General features: G+C 40.9%; 1 pseudogene; it reads right to left on the reverse strand.

Annotated features, from left to right (window-relative positions):
• Nucleotides 1–12616: 12616 nt before the first annotated feature.
• Nucleotides 12617–15446, reverse strand: LOC147898318 (putative pentatricopeptide repeat-containing protein At3g13770, mitochondrial pseudogene; annotated as a pseudogene).
• Between the last annotated feature and the right edge of the window lie 4363 nt (nucleotides 15447–19809).

The following is a 19809-nucleotide window of genomic DNA, read 5'->3' on the forward strand; positions in this document are numbered from 1 at the left end:
ATATCATTTTCACATGAAGGATATCTTCATCACTATCACCTGTGATGATCAAATCATCGACATAAATGACAAGCAACATAATACCTTTCTCTATTTTTCTCACATAAAGTGAGAAATCTACCTTGGAAATCTGAAAGCCAATAGTGACAAGATACTATCCTATCTTGTTAGACCATGCTCTAGGTGCCTGCTTCAAGCCATACAAGGCTTTCTTCAACCTGCAAACAAACTCAGGATGAACAGCATGAACATAACTTGGTGGTTGCTCCATAAAGACCTCTTCTTGCAAATCACCATGCAAGAAGGCATTCTTTACATCCATTTGATGTAAAGACCATCCCTTTGATGTAGCCATAGCAATGACTGCTCTTACAGTTGCCATCCTTGCAACCGGACTGAATGTTTCTTCATAATCAATGCCATATGTCTGTGCATACCCCTTGACAACTAATCTTGCCTTGTATCTGTTCACAGAACCATCTGCATTGTGCTTCACCTTATAAACCCACTTACAACCAATTGCATTCTTGTCTTTAGGCAAAGGCACCAATTCCCATGTAGCATTTGCTTCCAAGGCATCCATTTCTTCATCCATGGCTTTCTCCCATTTTTGTTTTCCCATGGCTTGCTCAAAAGAAGTGGGTTCTGGTTCTTGTATCGCTTTGATCATATAGGCATAGTGAATGGCTGTAAATCCATCATATTTTAGCCTATCCAGAAGATACCTAGCTATGGTGGACCTACGCAAAATAGGCTCACTTCTAGGTGGTCTCAAAACATCCTTGGTTTTCCTTACTCCAGGTGGAACAACAGAAGGAATACCCAACTCATCATCAATGCTCTGTTCTGAGCCACTGGATTCACCATTCACATAACATTGACGTGCATTCACATCAAACATGGGCTGATCTACCTTCTCTTTTCCTTTTCGTGATACATACATACCACTATTTGCATTGCTTTGAGGAGATTCTCCTGATCTAAATCTGCCTGTCCATGGCAAAGTATGTGAACCACTACTAGAGAACATTGTAAGTCCACTAATATTTTGTGATTGCTGTGGTGAATTTTGTGCAGCATTACCATTTTGTGCATCTATATCATCAATCACATTTACTGGTTTGTACCACTTGCTCATTTCATTAAAAACAACATCTCTGCTCATTGTAAACTTACGAGTAGAATGGTTACAGCATCTATACCCTTTTTGCTACAAAGAATAACCAATAAAGATGCACTTCTCAGCTTTTGCATCTAACTTGGACCTCAACTCATCTGGCACATGAACATAGGCAATACAACCAAAAATTTTCAAATGAGAAATATCTGGTTTCCTACCAGTATACATCTCCTCTGGCATCATGCCATGTATTGCTGCAGTGGGAATCCTGTTCATTATGTAAACTGCTGTAGCAACTGCTTTAGCCCAATAATAATTTGGTAGGTCTTTTTCATTTAGCATGGCCCGAGATACCTCTCCAATATGCCTGTTTTTCCTTTTTATAAGTCCATTTTGCTGTGGGGTATGACTGCATGAATATTGCTGCTTTATGCCATGCACTTGCAGGGACCTTGCAAACTCATTCAAGAGGTACTCTCCCCCTCCATCTGACCTTAGGCATTTTATTTGCAGGCCTGTTTCTTTTTCAGCCATAGCTTTAAAAGCTTTGAAATGCCCAAACACTTCACTTTTCTTTTTCATAAAATACACCCAAACTTTTTTGCTGTAGTCATCAATAAAAGTGACAAAATAGTGACAACCTCCAATAGATGCAACTTTAGTAGTCCACACATCAGAGTGGATTAATTCCAATGGCTTCTTACTCTCTTGAACATGTCTAGGAAATGGTTTCCTTGCCTTTTTTCCAAATTGATAGGCTTCACATACCTTATGCATTTCTGCATTCTTGAATTTAGGCAATCCTGCAACAATATTTTGGGCCTATATTAATTTAAGCCACTGTACATTAACATGACCAATGCATTTATTCCAGATATCAATATTTGCAACTACACCGGTCCCATGTGCAAACATTGCTGCACTCAATTCAGGCATGTTCGCATCCAATGTAAACATCCTGCCCTTCTTCTTTCCTTTTGCTATCAAGTGACCGTTATTTTTCATATCCTCAACAAAGCATCCATGAGGATTAAATCTGAACTGCAAGCCCTACTCAACCATTTGGCCAATAGAAACTAGGTTCTTAGTGATATTTGGGACATGAAATACATCAGATAGGTATTTCTTTTTCCCATCCTACATAGACAAAGGAATTTTACCAATCTACACAATAGGATGTGCAGCATCATCACCAGTCTCCACAAATCGTGGTCTATCCATTTTCCTTGCATCCTGCATCCATTCTGCATGACTTATCATGTGGTTTGACGCACCTGAGTCAACATACCACACATCATTTCTTTCTTCTGCACTTGTCACAGAATTGGTCATGTGCTGCACCATAAATAGATGCTCATTTCTGTCATCACCCTGTATACTAGAAGATGCATAATTGCCTTGCTGCAATTTTCCATTCATAATGTCATTTTGCTTTTTGTAGCAGTCTTTAGCCATATGACCCATTTTACCACAATAGTAGCATTCCACATTGCTGTTTGCATTTTGGCCTCTCTGCCATCCACCACGACCTCTTTGGCTACCCCTACATCTAGAGTTACCACGTCCTCCTCCAAAGGGCTGGTTTTCTTGAGTTTGCTGCATATTCTAATTTCTACCATGGCCTCCAGATCGGCCTCCTCTACCTCTGCCTCTACCTCTTCCAGCATTTGAGTAGAAGATAGTTTCTTTTGAAGTTCCTCCTGAAGAAGATGCACCACCATTTCTCTGCTCTTTAGAAATTAGAAGAGCAAACAACTCCTCAAAATCAGGAAATTTTTCACGGACGGCAATGGATGTCCAAAACTGTGCATAATCCTTTCCTAGACCATTCAAGGTCACAGAAACCAAATCATCATCTTCCACTGGCAACCCAATGGAAGCAAGTGCATCTGCAATTTTCTTCACCTTCATGTGGTAGTCATTGATGCTCATATTTTCTCTCTGCACATTGTGCAACTCCTGCTTGAGCTGCATTTTCCTGGCTTGCGTATTTGTGCTGTACATTTTTGCCAAAGTATCCCATGCCTCCTTTGGCATACTTGCATCTTGAATATGCACAATCATAGAATCCAAAATACTAATAGATAGCTAGTACATAACTTTTTTGGCTCTCTCATGCCATCCTTTAAATGCCTGCATTTCCTGTTGATTGGGAACATTAGGCAGAACTGGTTCTTCATTTTATGTAATGAACTCCCAATAGCCTTTTCCCATAAGGAAATTCGTCATTCTAAACTTCCATACTTGGAAGTTGTTCTTGTTAAGCTTTTCAGTGATAATATGTGAAAGAGAATCAGACGCCATTATAGAACACTGCAAAATATTCTGTCACTGCAAAAAACACAGCTTCTGCCTCACAAGGGCAAATTTGCAAAACTAATGAAAGTGGTATTTGACGACACAGTCACTTCCTAGTGACGATTTTGCATAAACAGGCAATAAGGATGATTCTGTAACTCCCAATATCTCTGCACACAGGCATACAATGCAATTTGTGTAGCAACTTTTCACCGACCTGCAGAGCAGTGGTCGCACATAAAAAATAGGGCCTTTTTCTTAGTGCTTGCGGAGAAATTCTGCCTCCAAAACGGGCCCCGAAACGGCCTCGAATCAGAAAAATAAAGTCACCTAGGGATTTGCCCTATCCCATAGCATATATTGCCCTCTCGCCACACCGTGAAGGGCATCTCAATCTGAGACAATGCACTCTTGCACTTTCGGCTATGTTACCTGCAAAGATTTGCTCTCAAACTCGAAAAAGGAAAGCAACACTAGTCCTCTTACCAGGACACCGTGAACTTGGTTTGCTTTCTTGAGCTCCTTACCATGAACCAGGCTCTGATACCATGTGAAGATAGTGGGAGAGAGGGAAGGAGTCTCACTTGCAGCTTTCTCACATACACAATGGGGGAATACACACAAAGGTGGAGGTTGAAAACAGTTTTTCCTCTTCTTAGTTGTGAAAGCCAAAAGAACTCTAGTACAAAGAAATAGGAGAACCCTATATGTGCATCTCAAACCAAACTCAGCTAACTAAGGTGGCATATTAATTGAGCCACGAACTAGAGTACATAAGGATAGCCGTCATCCACCTATTATTCATGGGTGGTGTACCAACCGCATCTGCAGCTAACAAGTCGGTGACATAAATGCACAACGGTCACCCTGGCATATCACGAGTGGAGCTCGATATCTCAACATGTATCTCACACAAACATTATGCACACACACACACACACACTCTCTCTCTCTCTCTTTTGTGGAATCTCTCTCTCACACACACACACACACACACACACACACACACACACACACGTATACTTCCCCAACTATGAATTATTCTTTCATTTACCCCCATGAAATGTCCCCTTTACACTCTCTATTTAAGCACCCCACACACCAAGCCCACTAATCGTCCCATACCTCCTCTAATCCCATCTCAACCCATGTACTTATTCGCTCCTTCTCAACTTGTGACTTAAACTTCACTTGTGGCTTAATTTTTTTATTATTATTTAAGAATCCATATGGTTGTCTATATTCCTAGGTAAAGCGATAACAAGTCAGGGAAAATAGGCATTACCTATCTACCCAAATGTAACTATGATGTTCTAACACCTAGTTCGTTTGGATGGTGGCTAGTAATTGGACCACCTGGACTGCCTGAGGATTCGACATCTTTTTTTAACATTATGTTTATCAAACGCAATATTCTTAAAATTTTTTAATGACATTAATAACAAGGTCACACCCCCCCTCCCATACACACACAAATAGATGTATCACACACACACAAATACTTATTTCTTTACACACACACACAAGCGCGTATGTGCACATAGCCACACATGCACACACACACATGCGCATGCACATGCATGCACATGCACATGGACATGCGTATGCATGCATGCATGTGCGGGTGCACATGAGACACACCCAAAGAAAAAAATCTTATTTCTTCTTATTCCATATTATTAAAAAAAGTGAAACTACGATGGAAGCCTATTCCCCCGTATTCTATAACCCATATAGTACGAAATAGTATATGAGTAACCCTTTTCTTACATGCACGTCAGCATATAGAATTCGCAAATGAATCCCTCAAGAATGCTACTACTTCCTAGCTTTGTGCCATCTCTTCGTGCTTTCAGAATTCCATGCTAATCGAAAAGGAAGTATTGAGAATCATGAAGGAATCATGTTTTGATCATAAACAAATTGCTTATTTTTTAGTAGCTCCAATGGGTGTTATATCAAATGATCAAGCACTAACTTTTAAAGTGATATATAAGCACTCAAATGTGAAGTGATTGGGCATTAGTCAACACATCAAAACTTTGAGTTGATCAGAAACAAATTATGATTGTTCTACACCTCATCCTAGATGAGACACTATTTGAAAAACTAAGTTGTGGAATTTTGGAAGTAAACACACCCCCTTTTAAATTTTAAAACAATGCATAAAATTATCCCTGCTATAAATGTATGTTTGTAAGTTTTAAGAATAAAGTCACCTCTCATTTGGAACTCTCATGGTATACTTACATTTACCAAGGTGACCCTCCAAGGGTTGAGGTGGCAATGCATGTCCATGCGCCACTCTTTCAAGTAAGAGGACCCATAGGTGTGTTGTGTGCATAGTACATGGCAATAATAATATCGTATGCAAAAGGTAGTTGAGGTGGCAAGGCATCGCCATGTGTACCCCTCCACCTAAGCAGTCCCCTGCAAGCATTAAGTGAGATATGACCCAAGGTCAATGGGATATATAGTATACAATAGGTATGAGAGCAAGAGGTGACAAAAAATCTTTGGGGAGCCCTTCCATGTGGGGAAAAGTTGTCCCCACATGGAAGGGTTGTCCAAGAGAGAATATTTCAATAAAGTGAAGGTAGGATGAGGTGGCCTCCTAGATGATCGTTTATATTATAAAATTAGAAATGGGCCCTGGGGTATCTCAGATGTAGGATACAAGGGTTTGATTTATGAGGCAATTTAATGTCGCATGCTATTGGGAGTGCATATCCTCCTTGGATGTGGGAGGATACATTTGTTGGGAGAGCCCCTTCTCTTGGTTATACAAAGAGGGCACTAGGCACTATTGCTTGATGCCACACCCTCTTTCTTGTGTGGCCACAATTGTGGAGTTAAGCTACCTTTCCTTTGCCTCTTCTCGTTGGTGTTCATATCACTCCCCCTGTCATTCTCCTTCATTCCCCGTGCCCCCTCTCCCATGAGGTTCATTACACCCTCTCCCATGAGGTTCATTCCACTTGCCCCCTCTCCCATGAGGTTCATTGCACTCCTTCACTCCACTATTCACTTCTCCTTCCCCTCCTTTTATGCTTATATCAACTTTCCCTCCCCTTTATCCCTTCACTGTCATTCCCCTCCATTGATGTTCATATTGCCCCCCTTCCCTCTCCTGCCACTCCTCCCCATTTTTCTTTGCCCATGTCACTATTCTCCAACACTCCCTCCTCTCTTTTGGTTGGGGGTTGGGAAGATGTGTCGTCCTTGATGGTTGGTGGTGGGTTTCAAAATCCACCGATAGTTTTGGTGTGGCTGCTAGGTTGACTCCGCGATTATGGCTTACAAAGATGGACTTGCCACACCGAAAGCTCTTTTTGTGTTTGTTTATAAATGCCCTTCTCGTTGTCTGTTTACATTCTTTGTAGTTCTCTTTTAAATAAAATCCTCTCTCTCTCTCTCTCTCTCTCTCTCTCTCTCTCTCTCTCTCTCTCACCCCCCCCCTCCCATTCACCCATTGATATCCCAGTAATTCTTGGTAGCTCATGGAGCTCCTAGCAATTTCCATCAGCTCGTTGAGCTCCCTCCCACCATCTACTTTCATATGCAGCTCATCTCATTCCACCGTTGGCTTTTACATGGCCCCATATGCAATTTGCCTACTACCTCCATCTATACTTCGTTTTGCTACTAGAGTTTGTTACACCTCATTATGCTGCCACAATTTATCTTTTGTTATTGTGGGTATGCAGCAATAAGCAAATCCTTCAGTTTCCAAAGTTTGCTAAAAAAGTCTTCCTTTGCCACTCTCAAGGTCACTGCCACACACTCCAAGTCTACTTTTGTTTTGGTCATTTTCCCCTTTGTTTAATTTAGTTCAGCTCACAAGAGTTAAGTTCATAGTAACTTAGGTTATGTCACTCTAGGTTGGGCTAAACCCTTGGCGTAGCCTAGAGGTTAGGTCAAACAAAGGGGTACTCAAGTCTATGCAGGCGACGACAGAGTTGTCCTTGCCCCCAAGATGAAGTGATTTGCCTGCTTGACACCTGTACGCAAACCCTCATACTCAGCCATTGCAGCCCCATTAACACCACACCTATGCAAATATATACAAGCAAAGAATCATCGCAAACCCATAAGAGCAAATCTATTATTTGCAACGAGAAATTAGAGAGCTCAAACTTCAGCTTGTAGCCCTTGGGAGGAAATGGAGGACACGAAGAGAGTTTTTTGGTGGGTGAATTTGGGATTGTGGTGGGTACACTAATGATTGTGGTGGAATTTTGCTATGCTCCACCTTGTATAGACATCAATGCAATCGGTCATCAAGAGGGGGCCATTCCTAAATTTCTTTTGAATGTGTGCTAGGCATTCCTTATGTAATCTAGTATCAATAGAACATCTAAACGCTCCCACTTTGTGTCACAAGAGGTGATGTATCATCTCGACTCTCAAGTGCAAAGTGATGCAAGTATTCTCCAAGTGTTTGTCTCTAGATTCATTAGGGAAGATATCTGGGAACCATTTTCTTAGGGTCCTCTATCCATGCACCACCATGGCCCACCACCATGGTTGTGAATGAGCTTTTCCAAAACACTTTTGCCATTATTGAAAGTGATCTCACTAATCTCGTGATTGAAAAGTGTGTTCTCATTCTTCAAGACCTTTTTTGAGGTCATGTGAGCTTTGGATGCTCATGGTACTTCTTCTTCTCACTTGTATGAGCCATCTAGTATTTAAACCATCAAAATATCATTAAATATTAGACATAAAGAAGACTATAACGTAATGTCCACACCAACATCTAGCTGAGTTTTTTTTTTAAAAGCATAGAACATAATATGCAAGACATACATGATATCTTTAATTTGTATGGGTTTTAAATGTTATTTTATTGATATGTCCTACATTGATATGTTGTCGATCCTACCCTACATTATGCGCATGTGGAAATAATGATGTTATTTTTCAAAAAGTATAAAGTATCATATACAATTGTACTAGGACTAATGTCTATAACTTGGTCATGACACACAATCTTTGCTTAAGATTAAGTGTTGACTTGAGAATGGTTGCAAATAATTTAATCTATGTTCCACAGTTGTCTATACACAATGCTACAGTGTCTCAAAATTGTAACACATTGTCTCAGTATAAGACTAGATGTGCCAGCTTAAAACTATGTCTCAAAGTCATAACACATTGTCTCAATATAAAGACTAAGTTCCAACTTGAATCTAGTAACTACACATGATACTACAAGCTAGAGTTGCAACACATGATCCAAATTAAGATAGAGTGTCAATTGAGACAAACAATCTTGAATACATTGCATTTAAATAGAATGGTCAAGAATGACCATGATGAAGTTGTAACACAAGATATAAACGTATATGAAATTTCACCATTTTACAAACTCAAACTGCAATACACTACTCTCAGAAGGGTTGAGCGTTAGCCTAAGTCTTAAATAAATAAAGAGAAAAACTCTAAATCCACCTAAAATTTGACTCAGTCTATAACACACAACTTTTAGGAGAGTTGAGTGTTAGCCTAGATCTTAAAAAATTTAAATTGAAAATGACATTTAACATTAAAGAGCTATAGAAACATAGTCAAATATTGACTCATACTGTAACACGCAACTCTCAAGAGATTTGAGTGTGAGATTGAGTCCTAAAAAGCCTAAAATGCAAATCACCTTTTACGTTAAAGGTCCATATAGACACATTTAAAATTTAACTTAGACTATAACACAAAACTCTTGAGAAAGTTGCTAGGGTGAGTGTTAAAAAAGGTGAAAATGCTAAATAAAATAAACTAACAAAACTAGAGGTAGTAGGATGTGCAATGGAGGGAGTGTATGTGAACAAGAGAGCAAAGTTAGGTGTAGAGCTACGTGTTATCATACAAATAAAAAAGGATAATTCATTGAATACATTGTAAATGAAAAAGTATACATTTTTAAATATTTTTTAATTTAAAAAAATTCAGACGAATGAATGCAACTTAGCAAACTACATTCATCATGTTGCTAAATGATTTATCAAATCTATATACCAAGGAGTTTGTAGTACATTTCATTGATGATATATTGAAAAGTACTGCTGAGCATAGGGAACATTTAACAAAAAGTGTTCAATACTATGAGAGACAAGACAATCTACGCATGAATAGAAATAAAATAATTCTATGCATGGTTAGGTTATAATATTTAGGGTTCATTATCACTCTTGATGGGGTTGAAATGGATGCAAAGAAAGTTTCTATAATTGTGTTTGGGTAGTGCCTAAGAATGTGATATCTTTGCGGTCATTCTAAGGAGGTGTTCAATTCTATAGATGACATATTAGAGTGTATTTTGATATTTTCCCTCCATTAGCTTAGTTGACCAATAGATAAATTATCTTACATTTTGGAAAAGAATCAACAAGAAAGTTTTGATGCAATGTATTAGACATGGATATAACGTTCATGGAGTCATTTGTGGACTTAGAACTAACTTGGAAATGAGTATTGGCGACCATCCTGAGATGATTGGTTAGGTAGAAAGAGTCAACTAAATGGATACGCTAAGACTAGATCTTTCATTAAGGCAAAGTTCTTGGAACAAGTTGTTGTTAGAATTTGGCTATAATGATAGAAATCATTCATCGCCTCAAGAATGAGTGCTTTCAAGTTAATTTATGGATTTGGGCTAGCAGCTCAACTACGATTTCCAATACTGATAGAAAGCATTCATCCCCAAAAGGATGAGCAATTTTGAGTTAAGTTGGAGTTCGGCTAGCGAATCCAACTACAGTTTGAGTCCCATTAAAGGACCTAGTGCTATAGATTATGTGATCTAGATGCAGAATGTGTTAGAGCCCGCTACGTCAAACATCCATAAGCCATGGACAGGGCTAAAACTTATGCAAATGAGAATGAAACTTTTAGAGAATTTGAAGGAGAGAGAATGTTTCTCAATATTTCTTCACATGCTAAGTCCTTATCTACAAGACAAATCATTAACTATCACCCTAATACTTTGGGCCCTAGTTAATTCTAGAGAGAATAGGCAAGGTTGCCTATTGTTTAGAATTATAACAAGGTTGCAAGGTTCATCCAATATTTCATGTATTTTTCCTAAAATAAACTTGGCATCCAATCGATTCATTAATTGATGGAATTGTTGAACTAGAGGAAAATGTGGCATTTAAGCTAGCCAGAATCCTAGACTAGGGAGAAATGGTTGTTTGAAACTAGACGATGTCTATAAAGTTGCTACTTGGCATTGACTTTGTCTACTTGAGGCTATTAGCAAATCCATATACTATATACAAAGAGCATTCCCAAATTCTATTAGTAAGGGTGCTATTGAAGATGGAAGGACTATTACATTCCAAGTAGAATGCAACGAGACCTTGGATGGATCGAAGGCAAAAAATCTTTAGAGACGCTATTGTAATGTAGCTAGGTGGTCTTTATGTGTGTTGAAATAATTACAATCAAGGATTTGTTTGCTAAGATCTATGTGTGTTGAAATGATTACAATCAAGGATTTGTTTGTTGAGATCTATGGTGATGGATTCTAAGATGACTAAAAGGCATAATGGACCTCTGTGCATATTTGTTTAGGGGTGATATGCCTAGGAGGAAGGAATTGGCTAGTAAGTAATGTGAACACCCAAGAGGCTGAAGGTTATAACCATACACGTGGGTCAAGTAGCCATATTAGGTGATAAACCTTCTAGGGATTTGTGGAGTGATTTGCATCGCACAAAGGTAAAAATAGGACGAACTAATATGCACTAGCTAGGTGAGGCCTACATTGAACATGTGCAAATCACAATTACTTGGATGGTGACTTAGTCTTGGACACCTATGAGTAAATAGGCTAATAGTTAGAATAGGTACCAAAGCAATTGCAAAAATGTAACCTTTGGTTGAATGCCAAGAAGTGCAAGTAGGTGCAAATAAGTAAAAAATGCTTAGGTTTCATTATCTTGAAGGACATTGTTAATCTAGACCCAAACAAGGTGCAACCACCCATTTACTTTTTTGCTTCAATCAACACAAAAAGCTTCACATATTTTTGGGGATGATGGAATTTAATTTTATGTTCATTCTAGCATTATCTTTATTTTAGCTCAACTCAAAAGATTTTGTAGAATAACATACCTTTTGTGTGGACAATAGAGGGCGAAACAACATTTCAACAAATAAAGGATACTTTATTTGAAGATGCCCTCCTTCCATATCTATATTTTTTAAAGCCATTGTTCATTGGAATGGATGCTTCAAAACACGGGTTGGGTGTAGGTTTTATGTAGCAAGATGACTATCAATTCTAGAGCCAAATCTCATACATTAGTAAATCTTGGTTGAATCAATAAGCCAATTACTCAACAATAGACTCAAATGTCTAGCTGTGGTAAGAGTTGTATCTAAACTTCATGCTGATCTCATATTCAAACTAATCATACAGCTCTAACAAGTCTTCTCAACAAGGAAAAACTATATGGATCACTAGAACAATTAGTTCTTCAGCTTCAGGACAACTACTTCAAGGTTTTTGATCACCCTAGTCAACACACACACACACACACACACACACACACACACACATATATATATACACCTCCATTGGCTTTGCAAGAACCTCGCCGCTCTTATTTTCTTTGGACCAAAGGAATTTGTTATGTGGATGATGTGACCGGTGCAACTGGTGTGGTTCTCCCTTTTCCTACAGCTATCAAAGAGTATGCATTGGGACAGCATTATAGGCCTCTTTAGTCTCTATTGTCACAGATGCTGCATGATCATCTGCCCATACCCCATCTTGAGATTCTGGACTGTCTTAAGACTGGGTTCTCCAATCAAATGATCATGTTTGCCATCAACTACTATTGGCAGATAACACGGTTGCATCTGTATATAAGGTCATGCTGCCTCCCCCTTGGGCTTCTCTTCATGCCAATTGCATCCGGTCTGTCACACGCTCCCCTCGGTGGTGGTAACAAAGATTGCAGTATATTTGGCTTCGAAACTTCCTCTTCGGTAAAAGTTCCTCTTGTGGCGAGTTGTACTTGGAGTTATCCTGTACAGACAGCTTCTGGCTCGTCGTCATATTGCTTCTGCCACTTGTTGACAATGTCTGTCCTCACGGGAGTCTGTGCCCCATCTCTTTTGGCATTGCCTATTTATATATACCTTCGTAAGACTAGAATAAGTCCAATCATACAAATCTAGAATTTTTGTCGTCTCTCAATATTGACTAGGTTCCTGCAGGCGTTGATCCACGACACAAGCACGGTTGAAATAGCCTTTTCTTGAGCAAGGGATGTACTTATGAGCCAAAAGCAATAGCCAGCATCTCACTGAAGCTGCTTGTTTATGTTCATTTTCCTCCAAATTGTACAACAAGGTCTTGTCAAGGGCAAACCTTGCCTGCACCATCTCCCTTTTCAGGGTCTTCAGCTCAGCAAATATCTAATCCTTTCATGAGTAGGGTTGGACATCCACTTTGAAACCATGTGCTCTACTCATAGCATGAATAAAACTTATGCCTGCAGTTTTCGCAAAACATTTCCTTCATCCTGTACAAAATCCTTACTATACCGTCTCCACTGCCAGCCGCAGCATAACTTATAGAGCAGAATCCCATCGGTCCATTTCAAATACGTGCTGTGCAGCACCCTGCAACTAGGTTTTGCAAGCTGAGCTTGGCATGTCCTCACCCTTACCATAACAGTCGAGCTTATGGGTTAGGTCCACCATCCATTATACATCTTATTGATTTACAATGGGTATGATACACTAATCTCAACTCATGGATAAAAACCAACCGTCTTATTCAAGACCATCATGGCTAGGAGCAGGAAGAATTCTGAAATGGTGACTTCGTCAAGCACCAGTCTTTCCTGCGGCGTCTCATGAAAGTTGAAATTGTTGGAGGGCAGCCTTAGCTTGCCCATTCTGAGCATAGGCCGCAAGCATTGCACTTTGGTAAGCCGTATTATGATGACAAGCATTTCAAACTCCAGCAGAACATATTTTCACCAAAAATCTGCACAAGAACAGATTCCATTTTCCATATGATGGAAACGATGGGCATCCCTAACAAAAAATTCACGGCAAGTAAGCTTGGAAAGGAATTTAGTGGCAGCATGACAATCTGGGCATACCCTTAGATTCTTAGTAATAAGAAGAGGGGTCCTAGGGGGTGTACTTATGAGCCCAAAAGCAAGGGCTAGCATCTCACTGTGATTACCGTGTTTATGTTCCCTCTCCTCCAAACAGTACAGCAGTTTTTCAGCAGCATACCCAGCCTCTACCATCTGCCTATTCAACCTCTTCAGCTCTGCAAGTATCTCATCCCTTCGCGGGTGGGATTGATTATTGACAAAGAATTCATGTACTCTACCCTTAACCTCGATTGAACTAATGCCTGGTGGCTTCTTCAGACCCTTTTCCTTCATCCTAAATAATATTTTTTCTGCATCATTCACCCTGCCAGCTGCAGTATAGATGTTTGATAGCATGACATATGGTGCTGAATCCTCCGGATCCATTTGAAAGACATGCTGTGCAGCACGCTCTCCTCGCTCCACATCAACCAACTTTCGGCAAGCACTGAGCAAGGTCATCCATGACACAATTGTGGCTTGTACTGGCATTTTCTTAAGCAAGTCCTCAGCCTCCTCTAGCCGTCCAACCCTACCTAATAGGTCAATTATACAGTTGTAATGATCAGCCACAGGCGTGATACCATAGTCTCGACTCATGGATACCAACCACTTGCAACCCTCTCTTACCAGTCCAGCATGACTACAAGCAGAAAGAATGCTGACAAAGGTCACGTCATCCGGCATCAATCTTTCCTGCTGCATTTGGCAAAAGAGCTGGAAGGCAACCTTGGCTTGCCCCTGCTGGGCATATGCTTCGATCATTGCAGTCCAGGATACAACATCCCGCTGACCAAACATTTTATCAAACATCATCCTTGCGTTATTTAGACTGCCACATTTGCCATACATGTTAATAAGGGCATTCCCCACTGCAATATCTGACTCCAGTCCACTGTCTGCAATGAGAGCATGTACTTTCTTGCCTTCAGCAAGAGCTGCCTGTCTGGCACATGCAGGAAGAATACTGAGAAAGGTAATCTTGTTTGGTTTAACTCCTCTTACCAACATTGTTCTAAAAACCAAGAAAGCATCCTTGCTGTGGCCATGCTGGGCATATGCAGCAATCATGGCAGTCCAAGACAAAATATCCCACTCAGACATTTTGTCAAACATCTTTCGTGCATCCTCCAAGCTGCCACACTTGCCATACATACTAATGAGAGCATTCCCCACAGAAATATCTGCCTGAATACGACTGTCCACAATACGAGTATGAATTTTCCTGCCTTCAGAAAGCACTCCTGGGTTAGCACAAGCAGAAAGAAGGCTGGCAAATATAAACTTATTTGGCGCAACCCCCTCACACTGCATTTGTTTAAAAAGTTGAAGGGCTCCCTGTCTGTGACCATGTCGAGCACACGATGTGATCATGAAATTCCACGCGAACTCGTCCCGTTCAGGCAGTTTGGCGAACAATGTAAGTGCATCTTCCAGCACTCCACAGCTTCCATACATCTGCACAAGAAGATTTCCCAAAAAACGGTTTTGCTCCCGTCCTGATCTGACAATGTGGTCATGGATCGTCTGGCCTTCCAACACGTTGTTCGCACTGCTGCACAACCGCAAGAGAGCAGCATAAGTAGAAGGGCCAGTTGGCTTATCTGATGGATCAAGTCGATCAGCAGTCCCGTGTGACGATTGGGGGTACAAATTCCGTTCAAGGTCTGCAAAGCAACCACAGGCAGCAGGGTTGCGCCGTGCCGAAAGCCTCCTATGCAAAGATCCGTGGCGCAATTTGTTCTTAAGATTTTCTGATGTACGTCGGAGAGATGATATACGTCTGGTTGGGTAGAACGACCAATTCTCCTGCACAATTGCCGATGCAACGAGGGGGCTCTTGGTTGCTTTCCGCAGGGTGCTGGCAATCAACATGAAGCCCTGTGATATGTAGCAATGTGATGCCTTTGCTACACGAACCAGGAGATGGCCATCTGGCCACTTGCGTGCCCACACCCAGGCCTACCTTTTTTTTCTTTTTTGTTGAAAAAGCAGGCTGGGGGGTAGGCCCAACAAATACCCCAGACTACAAAAATTGGCCAACACTAGGCCTACGCTATTTTAGCAGGGAATATCTTAGAGGCTAACACGGCTTCGCTACATCCCGCAGGGCATCTGCCACCACAGTGTGCTTCTTTTCCAAAACTGATGTGGCATCATTCAGGACTGATCTGAATTGACCGAGCAACGCTCCCTCTCCATAGCCGGCCATCACTATACTCCCAAAAGCAAATCGGTTTCTTTGGTACCAAATAGAAAGCAAGGCCGTTGTTCGAATGATGGGCCAGCATGCCACCAAGGTCAAAGGGCATCTGTTGGCATCTCCTAATAATCCCATTCTCCAGTTCCCACCAAGATGAAACCTACTCATTAGTCCACTTCTTCTCACCGCCCCTTCGATTTTATTCCACAGATTTCGAGCGACCACACATTGCTAGAAGTGTTCTCCACTTCCTTGTTACAACAAGGCATAATGGATTTGTTACAAATCTTTTTGCCAAGCGAGCCCTTACAGGTAGCCATTGATGTAGAATCTTCCATGCTAGGAAACTCAACTTACCCAGCTTACATTCCTGCTAGATTTCCTTCAGTCTTTTCCTCCACCAGCCTGGGGAACGCCGTAATCCCCATTTCCTATTAAGGTCAGCAAACACCGGGGGGGGAGGGGAGGAAGGAAGATCAACCTGTAAATTCCTATTGCGGATACCTTTTTCAGTCGGGTCTTTCCTAGCAGCCATTGTGAGCTCCTATGACTAGGCTGATTGATGCAATTCGTAGGCCAATCCTCTGGCAGCCCCCGTAGAATCCTATGAAGAAAGATAGTTTCTTCGACTGAGAGGGAGTAATCACAACTAATATCCCCAATGGGTTTCCAATCTCCCTTCGAGGGACACCAAATTTGGGACCAATATTTCAACCCTTTCTTGCATATAGATCTCGCCTTTGCCACGTCCTTCCTAGCAAGAGATTGGCCCTCCAATTGGATTGCATAACTCCACTAGATCGACTCGCCAAGGCTGGCATCCCCCTTGAGTCTACCCAGCCAAGTCAACTTGGAGATGCAACATTTCCAGGCATAGATTAGTCCCTGCATCATGTCTGACACTATTGCTCTCAAGGGGAAATCAGAGAAGAGTTTCTCATACCATTGGAGGCCTTTCCACGAGCCCACTTTTAGTCCTTTCGCTTGCTCTATGAACCACCTAGCCACCATCACCACCCATGGTGCACTACTATGAAGCATGTGTGGCAGCCATTTCCCCACCAAGGAGCAATATCTGGTAGTCCTACTCCATCAAGTTGTTTGGGGATCTTCAATGCATCCCAAGAAATGTAGTGCATTCTCCTTTTCCCATCCTGTTTTGCCCAAAGGAAGGCTCTAAAGAGCTTCTCAACCTCATTCCAATGTGTTCGCTTAAAGGACCACACTGAGGCCACGTATGTGACAGAGGCAGATAAGATGTGCTTCACAATTAACAGTCGTGCATTCCATCCAAGGCACATCCCGTGCCATGCTCTCAATTTAGCTTTGATATTTTCTTTAAACCATTGGAATCTTTGTTTCATTGAAATGCCTACCCTGATTGGGGCTCCCAAGTATCTCACAATTACCCCTTGATCAATCCATTGAACTGGCAGTTCCCTTAACCAATTTGTTGAGAGCTCTCTGGTCAGCCTAAACCCATATGACTTGACCCATCTGCATATGGATCCCGAGGCCTGACACAATGAAGCCACTAACTGCATCAATGCATCTACTGACTTCTTCTCTTTAACACAAATTGGCAGGTGAGGGAGTGGATGATTGCTTTTTTTACACTAATGTTGTGGGTATGGTAGTGGATTATTGCTTTTTCTAAATTCATGTTGTGGGTAGTGTAGTGTATAGTACCAAATGGTTTGACCAATATATGAAGTTTGTGTTGTATTTTTCTTTCTTTTTTGTTGTGTTGGTCCATATGTGATCAATAGTTGATCCATGCAGTGGTGTCATCACTAATTGTTTCATATTGTAAGTCAACATTAGTTGTTGAATGTTTGTTATAGCACTTGTGGTGGACCTATAGTCGATGTTGAAATCCCCTACGACATATATAGTTGTAGCTAGTCATACCACATCTAGCATTGTTTGTATAACTTGTAGCAGTGCCTTCGGTTTTGCTTTTGGTGACTTGTAATGTTTTGGATCGCAATTTGTTGGTATGTTGTTTTGCGTAGCAATGTAAGTAAACGTCGAGGCTGCTTTTTGAATTTAACAAGTCCTCTTTGTGGGATTCCAATGATCTTGTGTTTAGACTTTGTAATGTACTTTCCTTGCATTGTCAGTTCACAAATCAATTTGGTCAAACATCCAACCACAACTTGTGTGTAACCTTGAAATCTCTTGCAAGACTCTTGGTGTACCTTTATTTGGTTTTGTTGCAGTGTAGATAGGAAGTAAAGATTGTCTAGTGCATGCACTTTTGATAGCACAGTGTAGACTAGACCATGTGATTTGATCCCCATGGGGTCAAATGCAAGGGCTTCCATGGTCAGCCCTTGCAAACGGTGAATTGTCCTAGCAGCTGTGCAGGCTAGATTGGGAATTGTGTTCAGCTGGTTGTTGCCAACTTGGAATTCTCAAGTGATTTGTGTTATTGGTATCCAAGTTGTCGGTGTGTTGTGATCATATACAAGTTTGTTTTCATATCGAGTTCGTGCACCTGCTTTTTCATCATTGAATTCCACCCATACAAGGAATGGCTTCTTTTTTGTGTTCGAACCTTTGAATATGCCATCAACACCATTTACAATGCCGTCATTGATTCCAAGATTTCCCGAACATACCTCAAAAATCATACCTATTTGAGGTGTAATTGATCATGGAGACCACATGTTTTCATGTGGTCCTTTGGTATTGTTATTGTTTTGTTGCAAGTTTTGTGCCTAACATCAATTGCTTTAAGCACATGTGGGTCTCCTCGTAGTGTGTTGAAGATGTACTCATTGTGCTTATCTTTTGTAGAGTTTGTAAAGAACAAGTGAGGAATAGTGTTTGTTTGGTGGTTCCTTGAAGTGGGTATGGTTTAGCTTTGGTATGTCAGCATCAATCTGTGATCCTATGTGGATCTTGTGGAGTACTTCTAAGAAGGACATGTTCTCTTGGCGCATCGGTTCTTTTAATTCGTAGTATTGGACGTGTGACTTCCAAAAACATCCTATCATGGATGTCGTAATTGAATGGTCCACGAAAACCCAAGAGTCTTTTATGGGGCTTGCCTGGCATAAGTCACCACAAAAAAGAAAATTTACACTGCCAAAAGGTTCGTCGTGATTGTGTCGTATATCGCGCATTCGCATGTCTATTGCAAGCAAGGTGTTCAACCCAATGAGTGAAATTTCATCGATTATCAATTGTTCAATGCATTTCTATTGAGTGGACAAATTTTGTAGCTTTTCTGTTGAAAGGATTGCGTACATGCTGGTTAGTAGTGGCAAGTGAAGCACTGCATGTATTGTGTTTCCACCAATCACTCACATTGCCTTGCCAATGTATACCAACAACAAGGCTTTTGGGAGCTCAACATTTATTGTGTCTTTGGGAGCTCAACATCTGTTGTGCCTCTGTGATCACCATTACAGTGAAAGCTAGTACAAGGGATTGCTCTGAGTTCATTTTTCTTATCATCGCATAGTATGATTCATTTGTTAAAGTTTTTTGCTTGCATTGTTGGTTGATGTGAAAATTGTTTCCTTGCTTCTGTCTTCATCTTTCTGCAAAGGTCCATGTGAATGAGCTCTAGAGGAGCCTTTGCCCTGTGAAGATAGTGGGAGAGAGGGAAGGAGTCTCACTTGCGGCTTTCTCACATACACAATGGGGGAATACACACATAGGTGGAGGCTGAAAATAGTTTTTCTCTTCTTAGTTGTGTAAGCCAAAAGAACTCTAGTACAAAGAAGTAGAAGAACCCTATATGTGGGTCTCAAATTCATGGGCAGTGTACCGACCGCATTTGCAGCTAACAAGTCGCTGACATAAATGTACAACATTCACCCTGGCATATCGCGAGTGGGGCTCGATATCTCAACATGCCCTGCTGGCCTCTTTAGGAAAGGGATGCCGATGCTGCTTGCCCATCATGTAAGCTTCACATACATCGAGCAGATCTGCAAGTTCTAGTAGGTCTACAATCATTCCACTTTTATGCATCTCCTTTAAAGAAAGTCTAAGGTTTAGATGACCAAACCTCTTATGCCACAGCTTAGTGTTCTTCACATCCGCTCGAGCAG

The sequence above is a fragment of the Dipteris shenzhenensis genome, chromosome 9 (assembly GCF_047967505.1).
Source record: "Dipteris shenzhenensis isolate YYH24624 ecotype China chromosome 9, Dip_SZ_1.0, whole genome shotgun sequence".
Lineage (NCBI taxonomy): Eukaryota > Viridiplantae > Streptophyta > Polypodiopsida > Gleicheniales > Dipteridaceae > Dipteris > Dipteris shenzhenensis.